Source organism: Perissodus microlepis, chromosome 7 (genome assembly GCF_051167445.1).
Source record: "Perissodus microlepis isolate ML-2025 ecotype Zambia chromosome 7, ASM5116744v1, whole genome shotgun sequence".
Classification (NCBI taxonomy): domain Eukaryota; kingdom Metazoa; phylum Chordata; class Actinopteri; order Cichliformes; family Cichlidae; genus Perissodus; species Perissodus microlepis.
The window spans coordinates 14,886,209-14,897,389 of record NC_140467.1 but is presented as its reverse complement, the minus strand read 5'-3'; the positions used below and the strand labels follow the sequence as shown (position 1 = coordinate 14,897,389).

Here is an 11,181-nt window from a genome sequence, read left to right as displayed (position 1 = left end):
ATCCATGATGCCAATGTTCCGTAGCACTACACCTCAAAGGTGCTCTGTTGGATTGAGATCTTGTGACTGTGGGCGCCATGTGAGTACAGTTAACTCATTTTCATGTTGAAGAAACCAGTTCGAGGGGATCTGAGCTTTGTGACATGGTGTGTCATCCTACTGGAAGCATCCATTAGAAAATGAGTATTCTGTGGTTTTAAAGGGATGGACAAAGGGATGCAAATACGTCACTTTACCACCAGCAACCACCTGAACAACTGATACAAGTCAAGAAGAATGAATGCGTTTATGTTGTTAACACTCAATTCTGTCTCTACCAGACCAGGCATTATTATAGTATCAGTTTCCTGTTTTCAGCTGACAGGAGTGGCATTTGGTGTGGTCTTCTGCTGTTGTAGTCCATCTTCCTTCTCCGTTCTGATGCTCAGTTTGAACTTCAGCAGGTTGTCCTGATCGTGCCTGAATGCACTGAGATGCTGCCATTTGATTGGCTGATTACATATTTGCGTTAATGTGAGATTGAACCAGTGTATTGAACAACGTATTAACCAAGAGTTTGTACTCATATCACTATACTTGCATCGTTTGCATGATTATATGTAAGTGAAAAAAAAAGCATCTATATATCAAATGAAAAGAAACAATTCAATTCAGTTTTATTTATATCGCAACCAATCACAACAACTTGCCAACACTCTATATTGTAAATTAAAGATTTGTTTCACCACTTCTTCAGTCAGTAATTAAATTCCTGTATTAATAAAAGAGAAAAGTAAAACCTAAGACTTATTTCAGCAGCTTTTCTTTGTGATAATCGCCTTTGGTATTCATGAGGTATGCCTGTTTAGATCAGTACATCTCTTTTTGAATTCATATCTGTCATTTTGCCTTCATTGGCATTTCAGTGTGGGATGAGGAGACAGGAAAAACGGTGCACAGTCCCACATAAAGTGGGTCATCTGGACTCCCAGATATCACAGATGGATAACAGATTTAAAAACCTGAATATATAGGTCAAGAAATACAAGGAACGCACTAGCACAATAATCAGTTTATATCCAGGTTTTCTCAGCCTGCTGCATAAAACTGCGGAGCTGGTTCAGTTGGTTCTGACTTTTAAAAAATGGACGATTTCTCGCAGTGACTTCAAAACAGGGTTCATTGTTGGGGCATAAGTGGCAGGATCATCAGTCAGAAAGCCTGAGTATGAAAATAGTGTGACTCATTTTGGCCAGTAAGTGAAGAGATGACCCAAAAGCAGCATGCAAAGGTAGGCAAAATACAAAACCCAGATAACAGAAAGTTCACAGGAACAGCAGCAAATATACAGGAGGGAAAGTAAACAGACAAAGGTGAGGGCAAAGGCAGGTATTTATATAACTACATAGGCACGGACAACTATCCTTAGACTACACTGATTAACGCGAACACCTTAAAAACAACTATAAATTCAAAACAAGAACCAAAGCTTATGAAACCCTGGAACCTGTAAGACCGCAACAGTACAATTTGTCAGTCAACTGAGCTGAAAATCTATGGGAGATTTTAGGCTGATGTTATACACAGCACTCTCCACCATCACCATCAAAATACCAAAACAGAAGACATCTGTTAAAATAATAATGTTCCATTCCTCCAGTAAAGTTTCAGACGTCTGGAGAATCACTGCAGAGAGACAGTGATGCTGTTCTGGTGGTCCAACACTTTGCTTAAGCTGTTTTCAAGCATGCACTGAAACGCTGAATATTTCTAGACATCCCTAAACAGAGGTGCATGTGAGAATGTAATCCGGGTCATAATTGTAATATATATTGGACAGGACATCTGGAGTGTTACCTTACCCCATCAGACGTTAGTATAATATACTAAACACGATACTGTTTCTCATTTTCTTTCAACCTTATAACATGATGTAATCAGTTGTTTGGACTCTTGTTATTATTTACTATGCAATAAGAACACTTCCTATCAGCCAAGACTAGCAGGAAAATCTAATGTTAATCAGTATAATGTCATTTTGAGCTGAAACTGTATTTTCAGAAATTACTGTTTTGCAAAAGAAAGTTACTACTTGCCTCAAGTGATTCTTCTCTTTTCTTTTTATTAAAAAAAGCAAATTTGTGCTTGTTCATCATCATAACTATTCCCACATTCAGTGCCCGACACGCTTATGGGTGTATTTAACCACTATTTTTGTTATGCTTTATCAAAGTCCGCTTTCATTCACGGTGATTGCGGGGGTGGCGCTGACAATGTCAGTATTTTTTGGGGAAGCCTCAGAAGATAAGAAGTATGCAGTAAAAAAGATGATCCACTGTTTCTTGATACAATGATTATCACCATTCTTTTTACATTAGGGCATGTCTTGTCAATTTTCTAATATGCTTAACTGATTGAAAATTTTTATTTATATTTTTAAGAAAAAAAACACTTTTTTGTGGAGCTGGAAACTAGATAGAGAAAATGTGACAATCCCCCACACTCAGACCAGGATTTGTTGTTGTTTATTAATGGGCTGAAACCGAGCAACAGAATGGGGATAAAAGGTGATTTAAGTGACTGAATGTGGCGTGATTGTTGATACCAGATTAGCTGGTCTGAGTATTTCAGAAACTGCTGAACTGGATTTTCCCAGAGTTATAGAGAACGGTCAAAAAAAGAGAAAATATCCACATCAACACATCATTGGTGTTTAGGAGTACTACACGCAGGTGCATCACAGCAAAAGAGGTAAACAAATGGGCACACATATATGACATTTAATTAAGTTTCCCTGTGGCTTTCTCTGAAGGGATGATTTGCAAAAAACAACCAGAAAGGCTGAAAAATAAAGCAATAGCTGAATTGCAAGAAAACCTTCAGTTGCATTTAGGAATGGCTCGAAGCTCATTTCCTCCCTTTTGTAACAACACAGTATGGGGTCACTGAACTGGACCCTGTTATACAATCACTGGTCTTTGTCCATTCCTTTTTCTTCAGTTATTTGTCAAACAATGTGACTCATATGCAGTTAATTGTACTAACAGACCGTACAAATAGTTTGTGCTCCAGTTTTTGTGAATGAAATTTCAGCTGCAGTAATTAGCAAGCATCTGTGAATGTACAATACAAATCTGAGTGGTTGTTAACTTTCAATGAGAGGTGAGTAATAGTTAAGCAAATAATGTAGTTTGAGTCCTGTGTCAGACTGGCAATCTCTCCAGGGTGTACCCTGCCTCTCGCCCCAAGGTAGCTAGGATAGGCTCCAGCCTCCCTGCGACCCTGATCGGGAGAAAGCGGAAGAGAACGGATGGATAAACTGATGATGTAGTTTGCACCTCACAGTGCTAAGAGGACATCTGCTTTCATTTAAGTGTAGGCTAGGAGAAAATAAATGTCTCACCATAATTAACCCACTGCTACTGAATCTGTCCCTCATCCCAAGTCCACCTGGAAAATCACTGACTATGAGAGCCACAAACAAAAAAAGTAAGACATGACGTCTGTTGCCAATGTGCAGTAGCATGCACACAGGACATGCAATTACATCTGTTTGCTGACTGAGAGCGTTTTTAAATCATTTTTGTCTTCATAAAGCCCACAGATCTGACAAACAGAGTAAATAAATAGTAAATGAACTGGTAGAGTGCTTTTCTACTCTATTTGAACACTCAGAGCAGTTTATATAAGCCTCATTCACACACATAGTCCTAAAAACTGTTTTTGTTTTTGTATGTGTAAATGCTTTTTGTCTAACCTTCACATACATTCACTGTCTGACAAAACGCATCAGGAGAAACTCTGAGTTCAGTATCTTGCCTAAGGATACTTTGGCATCCAGACTGGAGCAGCCAGGGATTGAGCCACCAACCTTCTGTAGCAGATGACCTGCTCTACTTCCTGAGCCCAGGGGCTGTCATTAAAATCCTGCAGAATCCATTTTCTTCATTTTTCAAACACAAAAGGACATAAATTGAATTTCTTACAAATTGTTACAGAATGGCACGTCTACTAATGCAGGACTGGACTGAGCCATTATAAATAAAAATCAGCTTAACTTCACTGTCAGGAAAACAGTATGGGACAGATAGGTGCAGTGTGTCTTGTATTGCCATCTAGTGCCTGGTCAGTAAATGGCTTAAGAGCAGTACACATCACTGACATAATTCTTTAAAAATGTAAGCAGGAAACAATGAAAATACAAGAGAAATTATTAAATAGAAAATACTAGAATCATCTTTATTCACAAAGCACTTTTCAAAAAACAATTTGGTGAAAAACAAGGTGGGGCTTGCCCAGCTTTAAAGTGATTCGCTTCTAGAGTTGATCCATGTGTGGATTGGTTGATTTTTTTTAAATGATTCTTCACCATTCGAAGATATAGCTTCACAAATAAAAACCTCGACTGAAATCAGAAACATTCAGGATTATGCTCTTGATTTTCTCAAGATAAATATGGCAAAGTAAAATGCTTTCAGGTAATTAGCACATGGCTGGTGCAGAGAACGTTTTTTAGATAGGATTGCTTTAGTTTTTCTGATCATTCACGTTTAACTTTTTTTCCAGAAAAGATCATTCTCCACACTAGCCTTAGACATAAAACACAAATGAGCATCATAAGCAAAACGACGGTCAACAAAAAAGCAATGACATCAAGAGACTTGTACACAAACCACGACATTTTGTACGACTGTGTCTGCAGATGACGGGTCCCTTTATGTCTTATAACATATTCTATCCAAAACACTGCCTGATCCAGAGGTTTCATGGGCTGATCTCTGTGCAGCCTGGAGAGCATCTGCATGTTTTCCCTGTAAGTGGAATTGTAAAGAGCTGTCATCAGTGCCTCTGCAAAGCTATCTCTTCCGAGCATAGCGATATCCACAATCACAGCTCCTCCTTTTGCTTTGATCCTGGAGAGATTATCGGGCTGATCAAAGAATAAGGGCAGTCCAACTATAGGCACCCCGTGGTAAATTGCTTCCTGAACTCCATTGGTGCCTCCATGGGTCACGAACACTCTAGTTTTGGGATGTCCTAAGAGATCATTTTGTGGCAGCCAGTTGACTAGTAACGTGTTGTTTCCCAGGTTGGTTGGCCTTTGTCCTATATACCTCCATATAACCTTCTGAGGAAGTCGGGCAAAAGCTGCAGCAATTTCCTCAGTAACATGTTGAGGAAGCTTTGCAACTAAAGTCCCAAGGGTCATCACAATGACTCCGTGGTCTCCAGAGCTCTGGACAAATGTCTCCAGGTCATCAGTAAGCGCTTTTGAGGGTTTACATTGAAATCCACCCATGTAGACAATATTTGGCAATGTTGGACGTGGGAATTCAAAGACAAAATCATTTCTCATAAGCCATATATCAGCGTCCAGGAAAAACGTTGAGTAATCCACATCAGGCCCAAAGTACTTCATAACAACCGGTTTGTAGTTTGTTTCTGCCATGTAAAACAATGTGTACATGCCAATAATGTAACTCAACATATTCTTTATTCTCTCAGAGAAGGTCATCTTATCTGTTAACTCCGTTCCAGTAAAAGGAATGTATGCCAGAGGTGAGGGAGCAATAAGGAAGTGAGCCTCGCCTTGAATGGTCCATCTTACATTGAAAACCAGAGGAAGCTGAAGTCGGCGTGCCAGCATGGCCCCGCAACCGATGCCAGGGTCAGTCAAAAGCACATCGTATTTAGCAGCATGTAAAGACTGCATCAGCTCTTTGTCTTCAAACATCTGAACGATTGTTTCTCTCATCCCTTTGTGAAACTGAGTGAACTGTTCTACAACCACATTCCGGATCTGAATTTGAGTCCAGATGTGGGACCAAGAGGACGTAGGTTTTCCCTGAAGCCGGATTTCCAGCTGTTGAAACAAATATGTTTCAAAGTTTTCCTCAAATCCACTAGAGTAGGGAAGTGTGACAGAGGTATAGAGTGGAGATTTCTCACTGATGTACCAGCTATCAGATGGCCGAATGACAGTGATCTCATGACCTTTGGCATGCAGTTCCTCTATGAGCACTTTCATGTTTATCCAATGGCTTCCATCCAGTGGGAACACCAGAATTTTGCCCCCAAATGAACCGGGTGGTTGAAATGAGAGCAGCGTAAAGAGGATCAAAGGTAAATAAAGCATCTTCATGACGTCCCTCAGATACCTTAAAAATACACAAAAACAAGTCGGTAACACAGTACTGCCTGATCATTTTTGTATAATTTGATATTTCCACTTGATATCTTGACTATATATGTCTGCAATAAAGAGACAAATAGTGTTTACTTCATTGCAATATTTGAAACCCAAAGTTTCTTTTTACCTATCAGAGATTATAGAAGCATGCTGTGCCCTAGGATTGGGGCTCCCTGTCGTGTTTCTGATGTTTAAGAGCTGTGTGGGGATTCCTCTACTAATCTTCTCACAGGGATTCACTGAAATTATTTATGTAGATCAGAAGAGTTCAAATTATTTAGTACTTCATAAAACTCAAACGTCCTCTAAAAGACTAAAGAAACATGGCAAATATGGCAAAAATAAACATATGTGTATTGTCTTTTTTTTTGTTTTTGTTTTTTTATTTATTGTTGGAGCACCCAAACCTTAGAAATCTATGGATTAAGATATTTTGTTGTATTTAAAGCAGTTTTTAAAAAGCAGCTCAGTTTAAACTCATAAAACAGGGCTTCTTATACCTCACTGCATCAGTACTAACAGTATTATAACATTAGACATTAAAATAAGTTTTATGTAGGCATTTTAACTTTGGATACTTTGAATATATTTGCTTATAGTCTTTGTGTTCTGTGAGAAGCTGGAAACATATGTCCATGTTATGGACCAAGCCAGGGTTTGGGAAACTCTGTGCTTTGGGGATGTGCAGCTCAGACGGGCAGCTGGGCATTAACTGGTCATTCCCCACAGCTGGACCCACAGCTTCCATGCGGGGATGTGCCACACAACCAGCGCTGGACTGCTAGTCCACATTCCCACTCCCTTACAGTGAAAAATAAAAAAAAACTTTTATACCAGCCTGGGTCTTCATAATTCTCAGAGATTAAAAAAATAAAGAAAGGGATCCAGACAGAAAACTCAAATCAAACAGTATAATTGTAATTATCCACACCCACACTCAATTTCACAAATAAAAATCTTGCACCAGCCTCACTCTTCATAGCCACAGCAGGGAAAAATTGAAAACATTCTAGAAATTTAAACTGTAAGAATTGAATGAAGTTCTAATGAAAAACCGGCTCTGCGTCATTTTGGTCCACAGCCTATATATAATACAACTCCAACTGCAGTTTGCTTGCGAAAGACCACACTGTTTAACAAAATCAAATCCAACAAAGCTAGTTCTGACAGTTAAATCTGCCTTTAAGATCACAATCTAAAAACAAGTAGGCGTACCACTCCATAATATCTAATTATAGACGTTTAATCATCCAAAATTAAAATAGTTAGACTCACATTTTTATCATAAAGTGTTTTATCATAAAGTGCGGGATGTTTCTCCAAACATATTTGCATTTTAAGCTATAGTAACACTTACCCAAATGCTTCGAGCAGGGAACCCCAGGTTCAAGTTCGCTATCACGGTTATGCAATGTTTGGTGCTGTGTTAAATCCACCTTCTACACGGTGTACTGATTTGTGTTATACAAGGTGTGTACTGGGCTTTGAACTACTACTGCCAGAGTTCATGTTAGCTTGTAAACAGAACAGATGCATGTTTTCTGCCATCTAGTGTCCAATCAGTGCATTACTCTGTACTGCTTGATCGTTTACCTAGGCCAGAGCATTAAACTGCATGGGTGCATGCAAAAAAGTGTTTCCACAGCCTAAAATTACCAGAAACGCGACCCGATTATCTCTATGAGATCAGTTAGAAATGTGCTTATTAATGCAGTCATATTATGTTGAGATGGTTTATAGGTGTATAGAAGTAAAAGTTCTGAATGTTTAAACAGCAGCTGACTCATATAAATGGAATAACTTGGTTTATATGCACTTATAACTTAGTCCTGCTTCTGAGTTCTGTATTTTAGGTCCTGATCCTTCCTGGCTCACACATGGCATTATGACAGAATGAAAATAGCCAAATGCTCCAAACTGGACAGTGCTTCGTAGTGATAATGGTGATGACCCAAAGCAAACTGCAAGAGTTTCCCAAAGGCAAAGAAATGGGATATTCTCCAGTGACCACATCAGTCACCTGATCAAAGCTCCTGAGCTTAAATCAGGTGTTTTTCCACTATTAAATACAAGACTGAATGCAGAAACACCCATAAACAAGCAGCAACTGTAAGTGGCTGCAGAGCATCTCACTGGAAATGCTAAAATGTCACTATAGCAACTCAGAACGATAATCAGTAGTTTGTATAGATTCTGACTATGAATGTCTGACATCATTGGTGCACACTCCTAATGAGAAGACATGATGTCCTGGGTGATCTCTTTCCATATCTAGACCAGGGAACCACTTAGATCCTGCACATGCTGACGTGCAACTCGGTGGACCAAAATGTAATGTCCCAGAGGTGCTCTATAGGGTTTAACGTAGGGTCCGGTCTATGGTTCAGTTTCTTATTCCTCCAGGAAATGCCTGCAGACTCTCACCACATGAGGCCAAGCATTGTTGTGCATCAGGAGGAACCCAGCACCCACTCCACCAGCATAGGGTAGTAGTGAATGGCAGCCATAGCGCAGTTGGCTAGCCTGTAGAGGTCTGTCCCTCCCTACGTTATTATATGCCTTCAATGTAACAATGTTAAAGGCAGCAAAACATTCTTTTTCACATGCGTCTGTCTCATATGCACAGGGTGAACTTGCTCTCATCTGTGAAAAACACAGGGTGCCAATGCTGGACTTGTAATTCTATGACAAATTCCAATCTGGTTCCACGGTGCTGAGCCGTGAGCACGGTGCCCACTTGAGGATGCCAGGCCCTTGTGAAGTCACTGTCTGATTGCTTGGTCAGAGACACTCACACCAGTGTCCTGCTGCTGGAAGTCATTTTGTAGGGCTCTGGCAGTGCTTATCCTGTCCTTGGTGGCTGATGGGTTACGGACCTTCTACAGCTGTGCCCAGCTCTCCAAGTGTAACTGCTTGTCTCCATTCCATCTCCTCCATGCTCTTGAGACTTTGCTGGAAGACAGAACAAACTCCAGTGGCACATATGCCATACTGGAGGAGTGGGACAACCTGTGAAACCTCTGTAGGGTCCAGGTATCGCCTTGTGCTACCAGTAGTGACCCTGACCCTATAGTTAAATGCAAAAGTAGTGAAAAAACAGTCTAAAAATATGAGGAGGAAAAAATGTCACTGGCCTCCACCTGTAAAACCATTCATGTCTTGTCATTTGTCTCATTGATGCCCCTCTAGTGCACCATTGTTATTTTCATTAACACCAAACATTGTTATCATCCAGCATTGGCTATTTTAACTGATATCAGCTTATCAGCCAATGAGATAACATTTACAATAGGTAGTGGTTTATCAACGGTGTCACATAAGTTACACTAGCTACATGTTTAAAGACAGTGTGATGATATTCAAGACCTAGAAGACTTTACTAAAATATATTTACTTTCACTGAAGATTTATATGTTTTTTAGGAAATAAAGGAGGGAATTTATAACGACAAAAACAAAAGAAATAAAAATATATGGGCCAAACTGTTGACACAGTGACTATAGGCTCAAAATTTGTTAATCAGTTCTTTTAATCTGTTTGACACAGGACAGATACAGAAAATCTTTACCACTTCATTCGACAAGACGTTTTATGTATTGGCTTTTGTGCATTTCTATACTTTGTTTTGTCATATTGTTGTTCTTTTATTTAACTATTCTACATTAAACTATGTAGTCGTGTTTTCTCTTATATTATCTTATCTTGTAGAAGCCAGGCAACACTCATAAGACCACAGGCTTGAGTATGTCAATTAGTTTGTGGTCTTTTCATGATTCACAGGTTTGCTTTGCGTGACAGTTAATATGTGCTGTTGTGCCACAAACATTCACAATTCCCAAACAGCTGATGTAGCTACATGTCTGACTGGTATTATACACTGACTAATTATACATCTGACTGATAAATAGTATCAATACATGTATATGCATATCAGGACAAAATTATTACCCCCCATGAAATTTAAAGTTTTTGTCAAAATTGACCTGTGCTTTTTTAATAGCGCAAGAGACTGTCAACATAGCACTTCTTGAACATACTATTTTTCATTAGACTGCACAAATTATTTCTGTTTGAACACAATAACAGTATTAATTCAGAAAAACAAAATTGACCAGGGTCAATATTATTATTCTCCTGAGAAACTGACCGTTTTATTTAGCCATGGTACAAACCACTGCTGTACGATGATGTGTTTTAACTTTGTGATGCTCAAAACTTGAAAAATTTAGATAAAACTGCAGTTTATCTTTCAATTTACACACAATATAAAAACTTCAGTATTTCCAATTGAGGTGAGAAATATCACCAGTCATTCAAAGAGTATAGCACAAAACAAGATTGGCAGAGGTAGAAAGTAAAACTGGTGAAACATGTGTCTAAAGGCCCCAAACCAACTGCTAAGATTCTAGTAAATACCTTAGCTGAGCCTGCAATTGTAATTCAGTTCAATTCAGTTTTATTTATACAGCACCAAATCAGAACATCAGTCACCTCAAGGTGCTTTATATTGTAAGGTAGACCCTACAATAATACATACACAGAAAAACCCAACAGTCAAACGATCCCCTGTGAGCAAGCACTTTGGCAATAGTGGGAAGGAAAAACTCCCTTTTAACAGGAAGAAACCTCCTGCAGAACCAGGCTCAGGGAGGGGCAGCCATCTGCTGCCACTAGTTGGATATGAGAAGGAAGACAATTGTAGTCTTAAAGAAGAAAATAACTAAATCACTGCACAGGAATGGACCCCAAGGTTTCAGACCAAGAAAAACTCTGCTTTTGCAAAACAGACACCTTCATAACCTGGAGAAAGATTATACTGGCAGTGTGCCTAAAACTAGAGCTCTTTGGCCACAGAGATGTTGCTTATGTTTAGAGAATAAAGTGAGAGGCCTACAACCCAAAGAACATCATCCCCAGGGTAAACACGGTGGTGGGAGTATTTTGCTATGGGGAGACTTCAGTGCATCAAGAACTGGAAATCTTATCAAAGCAGAAGCAATAATTAAGAAAGA

The 11,181-nt window shown here is 39.3% G+C and overlaps 1 pseudogene across 1 annotated transcript; it reads right to left on the bottom strand.

Moving 5' to 3' along the window:
- Positions 1-4,214: 4,214 nt before the first annotated feature.
- Positions 4,215-7,669, bottom strand: LOC146382800 (UDP-glucuronosyltransferase 2C1 pseudogene; annotated as a pseudogene). Its single transcript, XR_014800673.1, has 2 exons — positions 7,527-7,669; positions 4,215-6,137 (listed from the first exon to the last, which is right to left on the bottom strand). The product of XR_014800673.1 is annotated as a UDP-glucuronosyltransferase 2C1 pseudogene (transcript).
- Positions 7,670-11,181: the final 3,512 nt, after the last annotated feature.